The sequence below is a fragment of the Mustela erminea genome, chromosome 16, assembly GCF_009829155.1.
Source record: "Mustela erminea isolate mMusErm1 chromosome 16, mMusErm1.Pri, whole genome shotgun sequence".
Lineage (NCBI taxonomy): Eukaryota > Metazoa > Chordata > Mammalia > Carnivora > Mustelidae > Mustela > Mustela erminea.
Window position 1 is genome coordinate 47,793,136 of NC_045629.1, and position 23,786 is coordinate 47,816,921.

Consider the following 23,786-nt stretch of genomic DNA (forward strand, 5'->3'; position numbering starts at 1 on the left):
CTGCCTACTTGTGATCTCTGTCTGTCAAATAAATAAATAAAATCTTAAAAAAAAATTTTAATGTGATTTTATGTGTTTGATACTTTGAAATTACTTCTTTGGGTATGTTTCAATCCTAAAATGAAATGTGTTTTCACTTAAGCTACATTCACATACTTAATTTAGGGCACTTTTAAATTTAAATTTTCCATCTACCTTGAAACTGCCACCCACTGTCATGGCTCAGGTATTTATAATATGGTGTTTATGATATGATTACAAGAAAGTTTAGAAGTATTTCTTAAAGCCAGTTTTAAAATAATATTGATTAATCTTATGTTCTTAAGACAAGATTTAAATTGGAGATGTATATGTGTGTCTATGTATAACTCAGGAGTAGGCAAATCATAAATAAATTTTAAATGAAGAAATAATTTTATTAACAATCCTTTAAGACCTTATTGAAATATCACCCTTTAGCAAGGACTTACATGGCCATTGGATACAAAATTTTTTTCTCTCCTAAAAACAGGTGCATGTACACACATGCATACACACATTGACACATACTTCTTATTTTTCTACTCTTCACTTTTTCTTAGTACTTACCACAGTTTTACCATAGTATGTATATTACTGATTTATCTTATTGATTATTTTGTCCTGCTCTTAGAAATTATGCTTCATTTAAGCAGGAATTTTTCTGTTTTGATTGTTACTGTATTCTTGTGTCTAGAATAATATCCTGTATACAGTTGGCTGTCAACAAATATTTAATGAGTGAATGAATAAGAAAGTGATGATTACGTTTACTTTTATTTGTTTTTTGAGATTGGATTATGTAAAGGAAATGACACAGCCAGAAGTCATTGCTAATCTTTCTTAAAAAGAGATTCTGGGTAGTTAAATCCTTCTAGTTGAACTGTTAAAGGGAAGCACAAGTCATCCTTGCTGTCTGTTTCACAAACATATCCAGCTAAGGTTGTTAATGAACTTTTCCCATGGATTTATAGAATTTGAATGAGAAGTATTTGCATTTAGAGTAATAAGTGATCAGTCAAATGGTGTGAGACAAATTGTGTATTTTAGTGTTGTCTCTGATCATTATAATTGGCTTCTGAATATCAAGTGTGGAAGACAACTACCTTTATGTACCCGCTCCCACTGTGGAGGTGGGGGATTAAAACTAGGACCAGAACATGTTTTAGATGTATTGTAGAAGTCAGGAAGTAAGTTTTGAGAAAAGGTTAGTTAGGATAAAGAGGCAGCATGAGGGTTGAACCTAGGACCTGGAGATCAAGACTGATGCTCTTCCAAGTGAGCCAGCTGGCACCCTAAGACAGAGTTTTTTGATTCTGATTTCAGAATGTGAGGGATGGACACCTTTATTAATGGGAATTGGGTATTAATAAGAAATATGCTCTCCCTCTGCCCCTCCCTGGCTCCTGCATGCCTGTTCTCTTTCTCTCTCAGAATAAATAAATAAATGTTAAAAAAAAAAAAAGAAGAAGAAGAAGAAGAAGAAGAATGAGAGAGAGGGAGAACCACAGCACTTATTTGTTTTTGAAGACTCAGCAACTCCCTTAATACTCCCCGGACTGCCCCCCTACCCTACCCTGCCCTGTTGCATTATCTACTTAACTGTCTCTGATTGTAGTGAAGTAGCTCAAGGCTCTTGTGGGAGTCCAGTGTGTCAGCCCACATCCTGTACTCATTGTCACTATTCATGGGTATCACTTAGTGACATTTCTATTTCTTTTCTTTCCTTTTTTTTTTTTTTTAAGATTTATTTATTTTAGAGCATGGGAACAGTGTTGGGGAGGGGCAGAAGGAAAAGTTGAGAATCTCCAGCAGACTCACTGCTGAGCATGGAACCCCAGGTAGGGCTCATTCCCAGGACCCAACGAAATCAAGAGTTGGTTGCTTAACTGACTTAGCCACCCAGGCGCCCTATGATGCTTTTTATATTTTACATTTGTGTAAATATTAGGAATCAAGTAGAGAAATAAGCTGCTTTTTTGACTTCTTTGACCGAGGTAGAAGCACTTGGTGACTTGTTGTATGTAAAATATTTTAAGATGGGTTCTAAACATTTTTCCCTTTTTAATATAGACCAGCTCTTCTTCATATGCTGTATTTTGCCTATGGTTTATAGCAGGTTCTACTTGTTAAAAAGTTCTGAGTCCTTGTTAATCCATGTATTAATGTCTAAATAAATTTTGAGTGTCTGCTATTTAAGAATATAAAATGATTACAAAGTACTATATAAATTTAGAATTAAAGGGTCTTCATTTCAATTTCTAAGCCGGTGTTAGGTCTTTTTAAAATGTGTCTCCTTCTTCACGCTCTAGATCTCTTGGCCTTCTTTCAGTTTCTCATTGGTGATTATGCTTTTGTATATGCTGTTTTTCTCACAATTACCCTTAACTTTTCATCTTATACCTGTTTAATTCTAGCTTAGTCTTAAGATCATAGCTCAACTACTCCCTCTTCAAGGAAGCCTTCCCTGATACTCTTTACCCTATTTCCCACAACCCAATTTGATTAAGTAGTTCTGCTATATTCCTTTTTATAGTTAACTATACTTTGATAACACTTAATGACAGTATATATTTACATAGTTGTGATTTGAATGCTGTCTGTCTTCACTACTTGATAGTGATTTGTGGGAGGGCGGAGTTAGTTACTGGTTGCTTGTCATTTTATCTCCAGGACTTACCATTGCCTGACACATAGGGAATGCTTTGAGAAATCATTTGTTGAATGAATGAACTAAACATTTATGGCAGGTGGTCAAGGATATAAACATAATAAGTAGTAAGTCGTTAATAGTTTTTAATAGTCTTCCCCCTTTCTCACTCCTCTTTCTTCTCTTTATGTACATATCTGTTGATGGAGAGAATATCTACTAGGATCTTTTTTTGTTAGACAGCTCTAATTACTATTAGATTCTCTGTTTGTTGTACTATAACTTCCATTTCTTGGTTTGATTTTAGTCTTATAAATGACATGAAATAATATATCAGTCCTCAATAAACCTGACAAGACTTATTATCTTATTTTTCTTGCCTTATTTCTCTGTCTCAATTTTCATCATCTTTAGTCTTCAGAATTTACTTACGATCATATCCTTTCTGTTGAAACCTTAGTCTTTCTTGGCCACCAGTGTTAATACAGGAGTCTCTATAGGTCTTTTGAGTTTATGTATATCTTGTGAATGGTGGCACGGATTGGCCTTTGTTCTGGAGTATCTATTCAAGGATGTTTGTATGGTCATCAGCCTTGGAAGATAGATTTAGTGTCCCTCTGCAGCCAGTGGAGGGTATGTTAACTGCCCATTAAAAAAGATTTGGTTCCTCAACTCAGGGTTCATTTCTCATCCTGCATCGCTCTGCGTGTGCAGACATCCATCTGGATACATCTTTGTCATCACTCCTGTGAAACTTGGGGGCAAAGGGTACTGATGCAAACGTGTTGATAGTCATGCCGTTTGCTCTTCCTTGAGTAATAAAGTCCTTTGTCTCTGACTCAGGAGTCTTCTTTGACGTCATTCATAAGTGTGGTAGGGTAAAATCTTAGGCTCACAGTTTTTGACACCAGAACAATGTAGGTCTCCTTGCCGAACCATCTACATGTCTCTCCTCAACTGTGGTAGTTCCTCCTTATCTCCAACACCGCTAGTGGAGGTCTGAAACTGCAGATAGTTTTAAATGCTGTATATACTATGTGTTTACCTATACATACATATATAATAAAGTTTGAGTTCTAAATTAGGTATAGTAAGAGTCTTACACCAATAATGAGTAATAAAATAGAACAGTTATACAATATGCCATAATAAAAATTTTATGAATATGGTCTCTCTCTCAGAATAGCTTATTGTAATATACTTAATCCTTCTTGTGATGAGGAGATGATAAAATGCCTATGTGATGAGAGGAAGTGAGGGGAATGATGTTGGCATTGTAATAACAGGCTACTGTTGACATTCTGAGGTTATGTTGGAGGAGGATCATCTGCTTCTGGACTGTGTTGACCATGGGTGACTGAAACCATGCAAAGTGTACCTGCAGATAAGGGAGGACTACCTGTATGTTTTTTTCTTTTGTACCTTAAATATAGGTCATTCATGAGATTTTGTTCCTGGTTTTCTTTCTACTGGGATGATGTAATCGACACTACTGTTTTTAGCAACCAACCATATGTTTATTTCTTTTCATTTATTTTCTTTTGAAATCCAGACTCGAAATTTCAGCCACCTCTTGACCGTTTCCCTGTGGATATTTTAATGGTGCCTAACACATTTAAAACTAAATTCAGTGTAATCCTCCCACCCCATTTCATACTCCATTATTCACTATTTCAGTTAATGGCACTACTTCCCTCTTAATGCTGTAAATTTGAGCACTAGTTCAATTGTTCCTTCTTTTTCCCCTGCATACGGTAGATGTTCCATAAAAGCTTTTTTTTTTTTAAACTTAATAGTCCAGGCTAAACATAATAAATTTATTTTAGTCATTTCCCTTATGATGTGTTCAGATTCATTGCGATATTGATTACTTCCGCTACTTGTTTGAAAATGTGTTTTTTTAAAAAATTTAACACAATCCTCCACATAGCACAAAGTAAAGAGTATATTTTCCAGATTTGTGTAGTGAACTTCTACTTAGTTACTTTTTGTTTTGAGCTTATGTGGCACTGGAAACAATTATTTTTCGCATAAACTACTCTTAAGACAATTTTTTATTTCATATATCTATACTATTTATGAGTATCGTTCATGAATTTACATGAAGAACTTCACACTTATTTCTATGAAAATTTGTTTATGAATTTACCTGTAGAACTTCATACTTACTGCTGTGAAATTTCATCTAATTGATTTTGGCCAACCATTAATAAGGAAGACATCTTTGAAAGTATCTATTTGACTGTAGTTACTTGTACAAGTAGGTTGGATATGCTATTTTTGCTTTTATATATAAAATGGAAAATAAGTATGTTTTCCTAATATTAGAAAATTAGAATTATTTGATAATGATTTTTAAAAAATAATGAAAAACAAGTGTCCCTCTTAAAATGTCATTTAAATAAAATAGTTTAAGCCAATCTTCCTAGTCCCCAGTGTAATCAGCTTGATAAATAAATACAAAATTTTTAAGTTTGCTAGTTTGTCATATAGTAAAAGTTATTTTATATTTTATCCATCAAATATAGGCAACTTTTGATCACTGTTATTGGTAAGGAAAGTCACAATTACAACTCTCATCTCTGGAAATTCAGTTAAATTGGGGGGTAGTTCTCTTTTTTGATTAAAACATATCAGCATTTGTTGATACCAACAAATGTGCACAATCTTATTTCACCATTCACGTTGGTTGGTTAGAATGTGAATTGCTAAGGAGTTTCTAAGATGGAGGCAGTACTTTAGATTGTAAATTTTAATTTATGGGGAATGTTTTTTGTTCCAAAAAAATTCTCCTTATAATGTAGAATTAAGTGAATTGCCTTGAAGTTATGTTTTTAGTATTTTTGACAGGACACATGAGTAAGAATGCTTATATATTGTAGCAATTAAAGACAATTCACATTTGTGGTTTGGGCATAAATGTGTAAAAATTATACCCATCTATCTTATTACATTTCCTCTCTCCTCCCCAAGGACTTTACTATGTACTTTATCTGTAATTGTTGCCAGTTTTCTATCATGTTCCCACTGGGCTTCTGGTGCAAAAAATCTTATCCTCTTGATGACAGAGCTTGCCTGAATGATTTCATGCTCCTAGCATTTTTCTTCACGGGAATTAGGGGCAAAATGTAACTACAGCTGAACAGAACGTCTATTTTTGTAATTTTGGAGTTTAGGCTCTGTTATTGGAACTAAATGAAGAGATGCAGGTGTTCTCCAGTCCTAGCCCTTTGGGAGTTTTGATGGTAGATGCTTGAAAAGAAAATGCATGTGTTTCCAGAGTCAAACAGCAGCTGTGAGACAAGGATTTATGTTTTTCTCAGAACTTTGGGATTTCAAAATGTTACATTTAATCACAAGCACAGAAAGGGGAGCAAATGTTAAAGATGTTACGCATAAAAGTAAGTTTGCTGATCTCTTTACCATACGAACTAGTTGTGGGAATATAGGAGCAAAGTGATTTTTAATCATAATATAAACAATTTCTAAAGGATTATGATAGTAACCAGGACATAGCCTTTTGAGAATGTTGCATTTATAGTGTAGAGAATTTTTTTAATCCTACTAATTACTTAAGTTTTCTTTTTTCCGTTAAGACATTCATGCACATCCACTATGAAAGGTTTGGCAGAGTATTTGCCAAATGAGTTTTGACAATAATTATTTTTGGAAAAGTTTTAGTAATACCTTGTAACACAATGTTTAATATCTTGAAAACACAATGTTTTCAAGTTGAATAAGTATAAATTTCCATCTCAGATAATAAAGGGAATTTACAGATATATTTAAAATATACCTGTATTAAAGCTGATATGTATTCGATAGTATTAGTTACTCTGTCTAGAAATTACTCTATATTAATCATGTTTTCCTTTAAAACTTTAAGTTTTTCTCTTGAGTCTTCTCATTTCCTACCTTGTTCTCTACACTCAACTGATCCCTATTAAAATTTTTCTTCAAGTTCTATAAACCTGTGTATGTGCAGTTTTGAAGCTAGGACTGAATCCTTTACCTTGTCCCAGAATGTTTGTGATTGAAATATCTCCTGGATGCCATGATGCTAGAAGTCAGGAACAGGCTCAATAGCAACAGGAAATTACTTTGCTCCTTTGAAAGGTCCCAGATTCTGGAGGGAAGCCAGGGGGAGATAGCCCTTGAGACTTGTGGGTGACCAGTTGTTTCCTTCATTTATAGAGCAAGGTCAAAATTTTGCATTTTTTACTGCCTCTATAATAAAAAACTGGCATTCAAAGTAAATAAGTAGAGGCTTCATTTGTAAATAATAAATTATAAGAAGTGTTTCAGGTTGTAATGGACTTCAAGTGAATACTACAAGAAAATGTGTAATGTTTTATATATTTTTGTGAATAAACAAGATAGCATTATTATTTCAATTTACATTTTAGAAAATGTTATGTTTTCAAAGCAGGCTTTTGGCTTTGCCTTTCCCATCCAGTTTTGAAGTTGGCTGTATAGTAGCTGTCATGTAGGCCAAAAGAAAAGTAGTGGTCTTATTGAACCAGTAGGAATTGATTTATGAAACACTTAGAAGTGAAATTCATACCAGACTTTGCCACTTAACTCTTCCCCATTTGTCTCATCCCTTGTAGGAAAAACTTGATTCTGTTGCTTTTACATTTCTTTTGCCAATACAGTATACATAGGAATCATCCTTATGCCATTGCTTTGTTTTGTGAATACATGATAGAGTCAGCTATCCATTAATGTGGGAGAGTTTAAGCACTTCTTTGGGAGTCTTCTTGTTTCTTTTATTTTCACCTTCCTCTGACTTTAGTCCTTACTCTTCCTCCTCATTTGCTTTTTCCCTTCCCAGTCAGTAACTCCCTTCTAAGCAGCACCACAATACTTGGACCATACCACATGACAGACCCAACTATAAGATTTCTTCCTCTTGAGAAACTGAGTTCTTAAGGGATCATGACATGTACATGATGGGTATTTGGTACATACAGGATGGTCCAAAGGAAATGATTTTTTGCCCTTTGGGTATAGCCTTGTTGTCTACAGGCCCACATCATTTTATTTCTAAATTGGCCTGTGGGGGGAAATATAGTTTGGCCCCAGTGTGTTAAAGAATAATTAAAAAAAAAAGTACATTATGACTCTTGTGTAGATATAAAATGGACATATGTTAAAGATTATTAGCATTAACCCACCTGAGTGGCTCAGTGGGTTAAGCCACTGCCTTCGGCTCAGGTCATGATCTCAGGGTCCTGGGATCGAGTCCCGCATCGGGCTCTCTGCTCAGCGGGGAGCCTGCTTCCTCCTCTCTGTCTCTCTGCCTGCCTCTCTGCCTACTTGTGATCTCTCTCTGTCAAATAAATAAATAAAAAATCTTTAAAAAAAAAAAAGATTATTAGCATCATTATCAATGAAAGAACCAAGCACATGTTACAACCAGATCAAGGAGAACTAAAAATAAGAAACAGAAATCACTAATACTGTAATAAATTGGAAAGGGACACAAAAGTAGCTTCTTCCATAGTGGGGAAAGACAGTCAGTTGAACTTCTACATGACAGTTTGTTTACATCTCTAGTCAAGAATTGCTTTGCATTGCTCTCAGTTATCTACAATGTTAATAGTTTTTAAGAAAGTTCAAAGGCAGTGAAAGGTGCAGAGTCTATAGATTCAGACTCCGATAACCTGGAGTGTACTCAAAACAATGCAGAGCTTTTCATTGAAGCACAATTTTTTTCCTACAAGCCTTACTAAATTCCAGATGGCTAGGCTATTTTTAGCTGTGGGTGGTTTAAATATAGAGTCAGGTCAAAAGTAATTTTGTGAGGCAAAGATTCAGTACATGGAGAGAAAATTAAAGGGAAATAATGCCACCGGCAGAGGGCAGTGATGAAGTAACAGTTTCCTCATGTTCAAAGGAGGTATTGATTGTTGAGTAATTGTGGGCTAATTCTGTAGACTGTAACTTGAGTTAACTTTTGAAACCTTGTCATATTAAGTTCTCTTCAGCCAGGTGTTTTGTCAGTACCTACCACTTACCAGGCAAAAAGTTGTTTTGGTTTTGTTTTGTATTAATTAAATAAATAAAATGTTCTAACCTGACTTTTAAGTATATAATGTGTTCTAATTTATTAAAAAGCTTTCCCATGGAAAGGATTCATACAACAAATATTTGAATATGTACTGTGTGTCAGGGACTGCTATAGGTATTAGAAAGAGGAGGTGTATACAAGAGAGAGGAGTTCCTAAAAGTCACAGAGGTAACGTTCTCTTGATTGTAACATTTTAATTTTAGTTGGTTATTTATTATATTGAATTTTTTCTTTTGAGAATTAAATCATTTTTGGGGGGGGGTAAAGATTTTATTTATTTGAGAGGGAAAGTGAATGAGAGAGAGCACACAAGCTGGGGAAGAAGCAGAGGGAGGGAGAAGCGCATTCCTCTCTGAGCAGGGAGCCTGATGCGGGGCTCAGTCCCAGGACACTGGGATCATGACCTGAGCCGAAGGTTGATGCTTAACTGACTGAGCCACCAAGGTGCCACGAGAATTAAATCTTTCATGTCATGTTAGGTAAATTAGAAGAGACCTTCCTCAAATGTAAAAATTATGTATTATCTGATTTTTTTCTGCTGAAAATATAGAATTCTGAAATAATATGAAAGTAAGTGCAAGAGTATACTGAAGTTCTACAGAACTCAGTTACAGATAAATACCAAAAACAAAAATATAAATGCATCACAGCAAAATGTCCAAAGGAGACAAAAATAAGAAACAAATGATGAAAAACGCATGAAAAAACTCAAACTGATAACTAGGGAAAGAAATGGATGTTAAAACAATAATAAGGAACACTTTTGCCTGTCAAATTGATATGGAATAAATTATAAAGCTGAAAGCTGAGAAATTTCTGAGATGAGCACTTTCATAAATGTCTGGTAGGACCATGAATTGGTACAAATTCTCCAAAAATCAATTAAAAAATTATTAAGGACCTTAAGAGTGGGCATCCTTTATAATCCCATTTTCAGACTATATTCTAATGGAGTAATCTAAGATCCATTTAAAGAATCTAAGGCACAAGGGTATTCACGTCAGTTTAATTACAATAATCATAAGTCATCCTTGTGGTCTACTAGTAGGCAAATTATAAAATAGAGTATAACCATAGAGGGATACCTTTTATATCAGCCAATAGAAAATCTGTATTATAGAAAATATTCATTTTTTAAAAGACTTTATTTATTTATTGGTCAGAGAGGGTGCGGAAGCAGGAGTGCTTTAAGGCCGAATAGTCAGAGCAGGCAGAGGGAGAAGCAGACTCCCCACTGAGCAAGGAGACAGATGCGGGACGGGATCCCAGGACCCTGGGATCGTGACCTGAGCCCGAGGCAGAGTGACCTGAGCCCGAGGCAGATGCTTAACTGACTGAGTCACCCAGGTGTCCCAAAATATTCATATTAAAAGCTTATGTAGAAAATAAAAATATAAACCTACCTCTGATAAAGTTATATGTAGTTTTAAAATTTTTAAGCATACGAATACATGTTTACATATATTCATGTATTAACGTTAATAGAAAAATTACTGAATTTTGTGACTATCAGTGCTTGATGGGATTATGAGTCATTTCTCATTCATATTTTTACTCTCCTGTAGTATTTGATGTTTTTCTGCAAGCATAAATATTTTTAAATAGTTTTTTTTTCCAAAATACTTATTTACAACTAAATTGTTCATGGGTTATTATGATTATTTTCCTTATAAGTAGGCATTCCTACACATTAATTCTTAATTCTTATATAATCCTTAATATTTAAATAAAATTTCAATTTGAAAGCACATATGTGCCCTGAAAGCCACAGAGTGTACAGTTTAGTTTTTACAGGGGTTTTGAGGGTCTTAGTGTATATCTGAATAAAATACCAGATTTCAAGTCAGCATAATTTGGATTTCTTCTTAAGTAGTTTTAGTCCAGTGAGTAAAATGTTTAAAATCACTTTATTTTTTCTATAATTTATTTTCAATAATGATTAAAATATATTTTTTCTTTAAATATAATTGAAATTTTATTTTATTGTTAGCTCTCTGGGATAGTACAAAACAAAACCTTCAATTAATTTGATATAAGTGTTCACTTGAAAGTTAGCTCTTTAAAATATTTGAATGCATTTCTTACATAGGAACAAAGAATTGTCATAGGTGAAATCCAAGGCCAACTCAAATTTTTTGTTAAACTCAACAATGAAGTTGAGATACTCTAAATTTTTAATGAAAACTAGAAGGAATTAGAAATAGTACTTTATTTAAGAATAAAAATATCTGAAGTCATTGTATTTAAGATAAAAGAAGACTTAGGAGAATGGAATAGTAAAAAGATACTTTCGGAGAGACATTTAAAGATATTTATTGGCATTTCATGGACATCAGAGATTGATAATAGTGCTGCTTTGTGTGGTTTTTAGTCTGATTGTAAGTTTTACTCTGATTTTGTAGCTGACCATTGAACACAGGTTTTGGGGTGTTGATTCCCCACATAGTAAATCCATGTGTAACTTGGCTCCCCCCAAATTTATCTAGGTTCACCAGGAACCTTACGGATACCATAAAGAGTTAACACATATTTTGTATGTTGGATGTATTATAGTGTGGTATCTCTCCTGATGGAATGGAGCAGCCTAATTGGGTGGAAGCCAGCAGTACAGGTGGTGAAACACTCACCTGAGGTCCAACAAAGGAGATAGAAGTTTATTGAATGCACCTCAGGGGGAGTGGTGGGCAGGACAGCAGAGGAGAGACTCTGCCAGGATGCAGTATATGGGGACTGTATTTAGAGAGAAGGACCTATGGGTATATATGGAATTTTCTTTTTTCTTTATTATTATTATTATTTTGTTAATTGTGTCTGATTGTTAAGTAGCCCATTGGTTAGTTATGGCCTTTTTAAAAAATGCCGTTTTTTTTTTTTTTTTTAAATACTTCATGAATTTGAGTGTCGTTCTTGCACAGGGACCATGTTAATCTTCTCTGTATCGTTCCGATTTTAGTATATGTGCTGCCGAAGCAAGTGCAAGGGCCTATGGATATTTTGAAGTAGGTCCCTTCCTGGGCCTGTCTGTATCAGCCAGGGGGTTGGAGTCACTGTTGGCCCTTTTGCCTTGTTCTATAATCCATTGTTTAAGCCTGTTGCCCAGAAGGAGCCTTTACATTATATATTGTGTTCTGACAATAAAGAAGACTAGAGAAAGAAAACGTTATTAAGAAGATCATAAGGGGGGCGCCTGGGTGGCTCAGTGGGTTAAAGCCTCTGTCTTCGGTTCAGGTCATGATCCCAGGGTCCTGGGATCAAGCCCTATATCAGGCTCTCTGCTCCTTGGAGAGCCTGCTTCCTCCTGTCTCTCTGCCTGCCTCTCTGCCTACTTGTCATCTCTGTCTATCAAATAAATAAAATCTTTAAAAAAAATAAAAAAAAAGAAGATCATAAGGAAGAGAAAATACATTTATAAACTGTATTATATTTACTGAAAAAATTTGCATGTAAGTGGACTCACACAGTTCAAACCTGTGTTCAGGGGTTAAACTGTAGTTTGTTTTTGTTTTTTGTTTTTTTTCCTTCACTCATGTATTATGTATGATAACTAGCTATGATTGGGGTTAATTCTGGACTGCAGTAGAGAAATAAAACATTTTCTTGGAGTGACTGGATAGGAAGTAGGAGAGGAACAGGAAAAAGAAAAGTCAAGAATTTAAAGTTCCCCTAAATATGAGCATGAAATTTTCTGATATAATGAGTTACAGTTGATGAAAGGCAGGCAGAATTTAGTGAATAATCTTTGGGGGAAGAAAGGAAGTGATGGGCAGCCAATGAATGGAGGGGGAAGGAAAAATATGCAACTTTAAACTAGCAATTACTAGGTAAGAGGTGTTTCCCCCCCTTAAATCACTTTGATATTGTTAAATTATTAATTGCCTGTTATCCTTAAAATAAGATTTTGTTATAATTACTAATCTTGTGTAGAATACATAAATTTTCAGGGAGGGAAGAAAAGAATAAAGTAAACTTTTTGGGGTGGTCAAATGTCCTCAGGGTCAAGAGGTCTGACTCCTGTCTGATGTTCTTTTTATTAATGTATATTCATTTAAAGGACTCTTTCAGGTAACCAGGTAGTGATCTTCATTCTTTCAGCACTATTTACTTTGTACTAGGACTATAGGATATAAAGATGAAAAAACCCTTTTCACTTATTCATGAGCTTATAGTTCATTGAAGAGATACACACACACACACATACACACACACACATATGTGTGTGTTTTTAGTTATATGCTTTACATATACACACACGCACATATATATGCGTGTGTGTATATGTAAAGCATATAACTAAAAGGTATTAAAACATCATTATAAAACAAGGTAGTATGAATCCACATTGAAGGAAGCTTTTACTCAGACTTGGGACTTGGGAAAAATTTCCTAGAATCAGTTCACGTCTAAGATAAGAGCTTAATTATGAGCTAGAGGAGAAACAGTGGGTCAGGTTTGGGGAACCTGAAACTAAGTTCACTGGAATGGCAGAAAGGAACAAGAGTGTGTAAGAGTTAATGCCTGATGAGGTCAGCAATCTCTGGACTATGAAAGGCCTTGAAAGCCATTTTAAAAGTTTTGGACTGAGTGCTAAAGAGAGCATTTGGAACTTTTTATCATATTTCTACTTCAGAAACCAATTTAAGGAGCAGGGTGGTTGAGGGTCAAAGAGAGGAGGCAGGGCAGGTAGGAGAATGTTGCAATGTTGCAATGAAGAAAAGGGTAATGTTACTGAAAGTGTTACACACATTTGTGGGATTGTAATGTGTTGGAATCAGTAGGAGTTGATGGTTAATCCAAGATGATGGCTAAGGGAAAGGGCACAGTAGGTAAACCTAGGGTCCTAGTTTGAAGAGCTGGGTACACAGTAGGGCCCCTTTCACTGAGATGAGGAACAAAGGAACAGGAATCAAGTTTTATTTAGGTCGTAGAGGCTATTGTATAATACTAATTTTCTTTTTAGTTCTTCCTGTGTTGAAGGAATTACTCCAAGCATTTTAACTAAGAGTCCCAGCAGTTTGACCTTAGTAGTTATATTCTTTTTTTTTTTTTTTTTTTTTTTTTTTTTAGTAGTTATATTCTTAACCATTACACCAAAGAGTAAAGACTGTGGAGAAATTCAGACCCTAAGTCATTGATTATTCAGTTTATTGAGTTCTGTTTAGTTTTATTTATTGGCTGCTAGCTGCATGCACAACACTGCTAGCGACTGATAAAAAAAGATACTCAGTACAGAGCCCCATTAATTTGTATACACATACAGCTAATTCTAAGAACAAGCTTACCAAATGCTGCAATTGGTTGGGAGGAGCGTATTATTTGAAAATAGAGAAGAAAGGTTAATTTGAATCAAGAAGGGAGGATTTAATGATATTAGTAAAGGTTTTTCAAAGAGGGTTTGCTGGAATGATAGAATGCATATGAGATGCAACTTTATTGTTTAAGCATTACGAGTACTTTTAATTGTCCTATACTGTTTAGTTTTAGATATTTGGTAATTATTCAAGGCTGTATTTTTGTGAAAGTGTAAAATGTGTAATTGTTAAAAAAGTATTTAGTATATATTTATGGTGAAGTAGTATTCTTTTTAAGTATTTCAGTATGTTCAGACAACTATAATAATAAATTGTATTTAAAATTTCATAATGTAATTATAAAATATAAAGTATTTAGGATATTATTACTGTTTTTGTTTTCTCAGACAAATTTTTAAAGTTAAAATAAGTATTGGGACAATTTGATTTTATTTAGTTTTTATGTGGTTTAGCTTGGAGTTAATTATTAAGTAGAACTTGATTTTTAGCCTTGGAAAAACAAACGCATAAGTTAATAAGCCCCCTCCCCTTTTTTATTGGATTCATTGTTAACAAAGCATAGCATAAGTAAGTCTCAGTCAGCCTGTGAAAAGGATGACTTAACACAACTGTTGATGCATTTGGAGTGAAACATCTTTATCAAGTTAATACAAGAAGCAGTCATGCCCTACTTGAATTACTCATTTATTATAGCTGAACAGCAGCCTGCATGTGGACTTTGAAATCCTGGGAAAACAAGATGCCTACATACATCCAAATGTTGAAAGCCTTTACTCCTCGGCAGCTGGAAAATGTTGAGCTCTGTTGTCATCCATTAGGTTTTTGGCCTTCAGGGAGATGTGATCAATTTAATTACCGACCAGCTTTATCCATTACTTTTAATGACTGTAGCCTCTGAAGTAAGCCTCTGAAGTTTGTAGCTTAAATGATCATATTTAGATATTGTACATTTAAAATTTCTAAAAATTAAACACATATACCTAGATAATTATACTTTGCTTATATGTTTGCCATATGTACTCAGATCCCTAAAAATAAAAAATAATTTAAATATATTAATAGAAGTAGCTTATTTACTTTAAGTGAAGTAAAAAATGTGTTTGTGATTAAGAGTAGCAAAATACGCTCCACATATTTGCTGTTCTGGGGTAAATTTTATATATTATATCCATTTGTGCACAAAATTTTTACATTTCCTAAAATATAGTCTGGGTTATTTTTAATCAAACAATTATTAACAAAACTGTTAATAATTATTTGTGCTTTTTGTTTATCTTCTTTTCACTACCATTGTGATGCCAAGTCCAAGGGGGATTTTTAGAAAATATCATGGGGTGATAGAGCATTACTAAGAGAAATTAATATTATATGAAGAAATGTAGCTCTAACACTGAGGCTATTACTTGTGAATTCCAGTTCTAACTCTGGAAGTCATTCTTTATATAAATCACTTGGTCTCACTTTGACTGTTTCTTAGTCCATTAAATGATTGCAGTAAATAACTTTGTGTGACTGTCCCTTGTATAAAGACACTCCTTTAAAGAGGTCACCATTCATGTTACAAACCAAGGGAATTTGCTTCTTGTTGTTCTTTATTACAGTGTTTTTTAGGTAGATGATAGTAAAATCTTTCTAACAAAATTGTGTTATGACAGTATTCAACAGATAGATGTAAAAATGAGAAAAACACCCTTTGGCTAAGTTGATGGTTATAAAACAATATTGTAGATACCATGTTTGACTAGTTTGTATATTTAAGTTGATGTGTTAAAATATTTGTCATGATTAAAAAGTGTGAGATATCCTCATTGACAGACAATTGATGTTCATATATTTAGAGGCATTATGCTGGTGCTATAATGGGAAGAGTTTGCAAAAAAAAAATAACTAAGCAGTAGAAAAAAGGGAGATCTATCAGAAAGTAATAGATTGTTAATACATATGATAGTTATTTACTTAAGTAATAACTTTGTGTACAGGTTAACGATATGCTTCTGATCAATATAGTTGGAAAAGAAGTAATGAGAGACGCATATTTTGGAATGTGTTATTAAAAAGGTTAAATATTAGTTTTTTTGGTCAGAAGGGTCCTGTTCTGAATTTGGAAGAATGAATCCAAGTGGTCATAAATCATGTCAAAATCAAAGCAACAAAATATGTATATAGGTATATAATATAAATAAGTGTTAACACTAAAGATGGGTTTAGAATTGAGTCACTTGACTTCTTTGTAGTTCTTTTAATTTTGTTTTCAGGTACTACATCTGTACTTAGATGGCATTTCTGTGCCAGACCAGGTCAAAGATAGGAAGAGCATGTGTTGTTCTAGTACCCATACATTTTTAATAAACTTGTAATTGTGTTTAAACTTTTTTTTTTGGGTAAAATTTGAAAACTTGTGTAGCTATTTTTGTTGTTATAATGCTAACAAATGGGTTTTTTGAAAAAAATTGTATGGATCGATTATGTTTCTAAGGTCTTATATAACAGATACCATTATTCACCATGTTCATATTGAATAATAAGTAAAATCATGTGCTAATTCATTCTTTTTCTCAAAATGAAAATGCTCTTTTATTATGCTGTTTAATGTGAAAATTCAACCATAATAGAAAAATGCATAGAATTATTAGCAATTATCTGAAATACTGTGACCTAAAGATTAACTAGTGTTGATATTTTGACACACATGCTTTTAGATACTTTTTATATGACTACATGTATAAATATATAATCCTGCATGAATAATTTTCATATCATATATTCTCTCTGTATCTGCTTTTTCACTCTCCCGTGTTTTAAAGCCATCTTTCTATGATAAATACAGCTTTTCATCCTAATTTTACATGACATTGTAGCATCCTGTTATATGCCAATATATACAATTAATTTCCTCATGGTAGATAGTATGATTGGTGGGTATTTGAATTTTTCTAATTTTATACTAATAAAAAAAATGATAGGAATAATTTTGTTAACATTCATCTTTGTGAACTTGCCTAACAAAGTAATTATTAAAAGCATATTTTGGTGTATTATTTTGCACTTGAGAATGACATAAATTTATTTTTCAATTACTTAATTAGTACTAAACAATTCTAACTACAAATTTTAAAATGCAGATGGTTAAGTTTGCAGAGAATTCAAGTGAGTTTTTCTTGTCTGTCTTAATTCATTATTAACAGTAAGATTCTCTTTTTCTTTTTTTTGAAACTTCTGAGAGGTCATGCAAATAACTCAGTCATTGACATGTAAATTATTTTTTTCTAGAAGGTTTTAATACTTTCCTCAGAATTATTTAGTAAATCTTTTCTTCAGTTTCATTTGCAGCATCATTTAGGAGGAGATTGGACTTTAGAATCGGGCAAACTTGTTGTCAAATATGTATTTGCTTTTACTCTTCTTATACTTGGAAAATATACATAAATCTCCCTGAGTTCATTTTCCCATATGTCAAATATCTAAAACAAATCCACTCACTTGTAGGGTTTGTTTTGAAGATTAAAAGTAGTAAATATAAAGAGCTAGCACCTACTATTTAATTTTAACTAAGCCTTCCAAAAACTTATTTATGTGAAGTACTTTATGCAGTTTTGGCAATTTTTTTTTACTACTAGTGTTTTTTAGATTTTCATTAACAGAATGATTCCACATTTAATGAGAATTTGTTTTTAGTTTTTTATGCTGCTGAATTTGTAGATTCTTAGTCTATCCTTAACATTAAAAAAAAATTGGAATTAACATTAGCTAAGTAGTTTGCTTTGCTGTTTTTTTTTTTTAAGATTTTTGTTTATTTATTTATTTGACAGACAGAGATTACAAGTAGGCAGAGAGGCAGGCAGAGAGAGAGAGAGGAAGGAAGCAGGCTCCCTGCTGAGCAGAGAGACCGATGTGGGGCTCGATCCCAGGACCCTGGGATCATGACCTGAGCTGAAAGCAGAGGCTTTAACCCACTGAGCCACCCAGGCGCCCCTGCTTTTCTGCTTTGATACATGATTGTGTAACTATATATAAACTGATCTAGAAGGAGCGTGTGCCACAAAGAAAAGTTTTATTTACAAGATCAGACTTGTATGTTTATAAATCTTGAAATCTTTAAATCTCCTTTGGAGTTCTGTCCTTTGATATCCTTCCCTGCAGCTGTCTTATTTTAGATCTCTAAGCAAAATGTGTGTGTGTGTGTGTGTGTGTTGTGTGTTGTGTGTAAAGCCAAGGATAAACACAGTTATGCAGGATTCCATAAGTTCATGTGCTCTTGTTTGATAATCTCTCTTTTAACTCCAGTTCCAAAATACTATCCAAGCTCCCCTATCTCTGGCTATACCTCAGGGAATAGCACATGGGCCATTAATCTGCTCTTTGGTAAACAGGTCACTGATTCTAATTAATTTTCTGTCAACTTTTGAAAAATAATTTGTCAGTTAAAAATCTCAGTGTTGGGGGCGCCTGGGTGGCTAAGTGGTTTAAGCCTCTGCCTTCAGCTCAGGTCATAATCTCAGGGTCCCGGGATCGAGCCCCACATCGGGCTCTCTGCTCAGTGGGGAGCCTGCTTCCCCCTCTCTCTCTGCCTGCCTCTCTGCCTACTTGTGATCTCTCTCTATCAAATAAATAAAAATCTTAAAAAAAAAATCTCAGTGTTGGCTATAGAATAAATACTGTAGCAGTGTGTGACTGCAGCATGGTAACATTGTTATGTTGGGTGTCTTCTGTATCCCCAACAAATGATTCTTTGAAATCTGCTTAGACTTTACCCAACACAGTGAGTAGTAACTTAAAGTTGTTGCTGTACCCACAAATCAGTTTGTGACCAACTCTGGTAGATGTTTGAATAAGAGTACAGGTTTCCAGATCCTAAATGCATTGCTCTTTCCCGCCTAAGTGTTACGAAAGGGAGTTGGCTTGCAGATATGATGGCTTTTTCTGTATTTCCTTACTAGTTCTCCTTTTCCTTTACCTACCTGTTCAAGGGCAATTGCCCTAGTGCTGGTCTCAAACCTCTATCATTTATTGGCTTTTTGTCACTATGTGCTGTGTACCTCAAGTATTCTGTGTGTGTGTGAGTGTGTGTGTGTGTGTGTGTGTGTGTGTACCTCACGTATTCTTAACAGGGAAATGGGAATATTAATAAATACTAACCTACTTCATAGGGTTATTGAAAAGATCAGCTATGTTAATATAGAGATCATTTTTCATAAATGAATTTATCTGCATATAATTAAAATATTAAATGCTTTTATTGGGTGCTCATTAGTGTCAGGCACTGTTTTAAGGGTGGTGTATCATTTTAGCATAGTAACTCCATTATGAAACAGGAACTTTGTTTTTTAAAAAGTTGAAAGTAGTAATTGTTATGTGATCTATAACACATACGTAAGATGAAGCAGAACTTGAATTTGAAGTTCTCAGCTTTATCTACCTCTAAAGATTTATGAGAGAATGTACATTTATGTTTTATGTTTAAATAAAATGTTTAAGGTATAGTTATGACTTCTCAATTTAACTGATTATATTTTCCCATCTACTAAAATACTACTTATAGTATCAAGCAGAGCTGTAGTTCTCTCTCTCTGTGACTCGTTACTTCAGCTGTGTCTGAGGGAACTCAGTCTAAGAAGGTAGGGTCATCCAGGTTTTCTGCTGAACCAACACTGCTATCAAGATACCCTTCAGGGGTTTGAAAAGAGTGAATTTTCTGCCCATTAGTATTCTTACCTGGCTATTGCTCCATAGTCCCCAGTCAGATTACTAGGACAATCCCCAGCTAAAAAATTTTAGTCATTCCTGGTGCTTCATATTAGCATTTCAGTATTTTGATGCCGAGTACCAGTAAAAATTAGGCCATTTGAATAACATGATGAAAAGATCTTAATTTGTCATGTAAAAGCAGCTAAGAAAGAGAAGAGATAGAGAAAGCCTGATTATTTCGCAAAATTGATGCTAGGGACAATGGGCACACATCTCCAATCTGGTTCAGACTTCCTTGTAATTCATACTGCTCTTTAACTTCATCACTCCCTGAATTTTCTCTGTAGCAATACCACCATTAAAGAAATTGAAGTATCATTAAGAATGAAGAATATTTTAAATACTTTGAAATCTCTTGCATTCTAGGATCAGTGAATCCAAAAGTGAAACTCTAGTAGTAATAAGATTTTGAAGCAACTACAGAAATTCTGTGTGTAGCCTCCCACAGCGTGCAGCTTGAGAGCGCTTCTTTTGTGTGATCACTTGGAGCTGAGTGTGGCTCAGTGCCTGAAAGATTCTCATTAAGTAAAGATATGGTAGGGATTTCTCACTAGGAAGATCCGCTTTTCCATTAATGCTCATACCTACTTACTTGTTTCTATCTGTAGTTCTCCATAGCCTCTGAGTAAATTTTGGTGTTTGCATAATCCTAATTTATTAGAGTAATATCATTTATGACATATGGCATAGTATAGTGGTTAAAAGCATGAGCTTTGAAACCAAGACTGAGTCCTGGTTCCACTATCCTATCTCTATGATCACTGGCAGATTTCTCGGCTCTTCAGTAACTTTTTTTTCTCATTGGTAAGATCGGAATAATAATGGTATCTATGAGATAGGCTTGTCATGAAGATTAAGTGAACTCATGTAAGTAAAGCATTTAGAATAAGATTTGGTACATACAAATGTCAGTAGTTATTTGTAATGACGGAAGTATATCTGGAACTCAAAAAACCCAAAAAAGTAGTCCCTATTTCCTGGTTTATCTGAAATTACTTGCTATGAGAGGATATTCAGGTAGAAGGAAAGAAGGACAATTTTAATGAAGCTCATATTTTGTTGGCATATATAATTGCCTTAAAAGAAGACCATCTCCCCCCCTAGAATAAAGCATTGATTCTAGTGGCTAAAAGGAGTTGATACTATGTGTTCAGCAATGGACTGTTCCAATCAGTTCTGTAAAGATAAAATGTTAAATTTGGACTGTCTCCTAACATTCATAGTGCCAACATTTTTCTTGAGCAGCAAATGATTCTTTGGTTATCTGTGAAAAAATTTCTCTTGGATGATTCACAGGCATGTTAGACTCAGCACTTCTAACTTCATTTCTCCCATTTTACTTCAAGCTTGCACTTTGGCCTGTATTCTTCTATATTGTTGAGTGATGGTATTGCCAGTCCAATCAGACACCTAGGGATTGCTCTAAACTTTTCCCTTCCTTCATTTCTCATCTTTCCTGTTTGTGCAGTCACCAAATCCTAAGGCTTCTCTGTAAAACTTTTCCTGGGAGAGAAATCCGATCCTTTCACTTCCTTTGAAAATATTCTTCAATGACTCCCTCACTGCTTTCTGGATAAAGTTCACAGACTTTTAAGCAGTATTTACAACTCTGATATCGTATAGTGTTTTCATATGCACACTGTTCTCCCACTATGTGGATCCATTTTCAGTTCCACAAAATGCCATTTTCATTTTTGTATACAATTCCAGTGCATGGGAAGCTCTCCCTGCTTTTCTCTTCCCTACCCTTCCTTTTCTCTTCCCTGTACTTCAACTGGAGCACTACTTCCATTGAAAACTGATTTGCAAATTTATTTTGCAAATAAATAAGGCACCTAAGGCAAGCTAGGTGCCCCTCACGTTTGCTTCTTCTTTGCATTCTATAACCTCTTCTGAATATTTTATTAAAGCAGTTACCAAAATTATGACTAATTTTTGTCACAGCCTTTCACTAAATTATGAGCAACCTAAGTACAGGGACTCTGTCTTATTTATTTTTTAAATTTTTATTTTTTAAAGTAGGCTGTACACTCAACCTGGGGCTTGAATTCAAGACCCTAAGATCAAGAGTCACATGCAGATTGAGCCAGCCAAGTCCCCCTCTTATTTATTTCTTAAAGTTTAATATTTAGGTTTAGGTATATGGTTTATGGTCAATAAAAGTTTGTTCAATTAAAAAATAGTTTTGAATGAGAGTAACATCTTTGATAATGGTCACGTGGTAAGTTTGTCCTTATTGGGGGATAATGAGAATTAATTGCTAATAGTTATTCTCAAGAGGCAAAGATAAGGAAATGGACGGAAAGCCCAGTTTTTGCCCATTTGATATTAGTCATTCTGTGCATTTCTTCCCATTATTTATTTACCACTTTGACAATAACAGTTTTTTCTTGTCTGTTCTCATGAGTACTAGTCACTGTCAAAAATGTCTCTCTGGGTGCTTGGCTAGCTCAGTAGAACATGTAACTCGATCTCAGGGTCATGAGTTCGAGCCCCATCATGGGCATAGAGCTTGCTTAAAGTGTCTCTCATTTAGCCTACTTTAGAGCATCACTCTGTTTAATTCTTGACTTTTTTATTTTAGTAATACATATTGTTGATTGTGTTTTATCAGATGACTAGAAAAATAAAAGTTTCCCTCCAGATGTTGCATTTTCATTGTAATAAATGCGAAGATGGTTCCTTGAGCTGATTTAAGGGCATTTGGCAAATTGGTTAGAAGTCTAGTCCTTGGAAGACATGAAGTCAGCGATTGGAATTTACAGGATAAGAGGTTGGACAGACAGGATAAATACGTTTGGGAGTTTTCCCTGGGAGTGGGTAAGGCTGAGAATCAGAGTACAGAGGTCAGGGCTTTGTGGACAAGAGGTAAAAGTGGTATCTAGAGTGCAAGAAAGGCTAATGTGGTAGGGAGTATATGTCTTCACTATTATTTAGGGGTATTTGACTTCAGTGGGAAGAGAATGTTGTTTAGGGGAGGATGGCCTTGGGTAGCAGTGAATTCTTGTTAGAAGTTGATAAGAGCTTAGAAATACTGGAGCACCTTAGCTCTGGTAGTGGATGGGATACAGTTATGTTTATTTTACTGACACTACTCGGCTCAAGACTGTTTTTGCCTGTGAATAACCTAGTTTAACCTAGGCCTTAACTGAAAGTAAGAGACTAATGTTCAGATCTATTAAGTGAATAAATATGAGTAGTTTTCTGTGCCATTGGCGGAACAAATTAAACTTTCACTGGTTGAGTGCTTACACCTACACGTATAGTGTGGGAGGATTATCAGCCAGTTTGTCTTATTGGCTTATTGGCAGCAGAAAACTCTTAAACTGAGTTTTCCCATGGAAGAAGTATCTTACTTGAAATCCCAGAACTTTTACTAAAAAATTTATGAAGTGGGATGACAGTAAATTACAGAAGCATCATCAAAGCAAGTATGTTATTAATTGACAATTTATTGACTTCATCCCCCGGGCCAGTTTAAAGAAAAGGGAGGGAGGGTTAGATTTCAAGCTACACTTTGAATGCTGTGTGAGGTCTGTTTGAGATACTTCGGTTAGGCTGTGATTAATTAACTCAATTAAACAAGTATTAGTACATGAGTAAAAGAACACTCTCTTTTGGATCTGTCAAAGAGGTACTAATGGGTTCAGTACTGATAAAATTGTGAATCTGAATCTGGTTAACATTAAAGGGCACACAAAAATTCACCTGTCATCTTTAATCTTTTGATAGAGAGCAACAATAATTCAGAGTTTCACATATGTATTCTATATTTTTTCTTGTATGGATAGGTTTGCATATTCATTTGAGTTAGAAATAATGGGATTAAGCTTTAATTTCCTTTTTAGCTATATTTTAAAATGTTAACTTGTCAGTTTGACTTTTAAAAATTGTTAAAAATTACTATCCTTGGGCTTTATAGCTTGTGCAGTTATATAATTTTACAGGAAATGACGCACATAAAGGCAAAGAAAGGTTTTGAAACTTTCCA

General features: G+C 34.4%; 1 protein-coding gene and 1 non-coding gene across 12 annotated transcripts in view; one reads left to right on the forward strand and one right to left on the reverse strand.

Moving 5' to 3' along the window:
- The window catches only part of VPS13B (vacuolar protein sorting 13 homolog B), a 769,746-nt gene that overhangs the window by 237,095 nt on the left and 508,865 nt on the right, over positions 1-23,786 (forward strand). The window lies entirely within an intron of this gene.
- Positions 11,612-11,714, reverse strand: LOC116575583. The gene has a single exon (XR_004279847.1). It is a non-coding gene; the product is annotated as a U6 spliceosomal RNA (small nuclear RNA).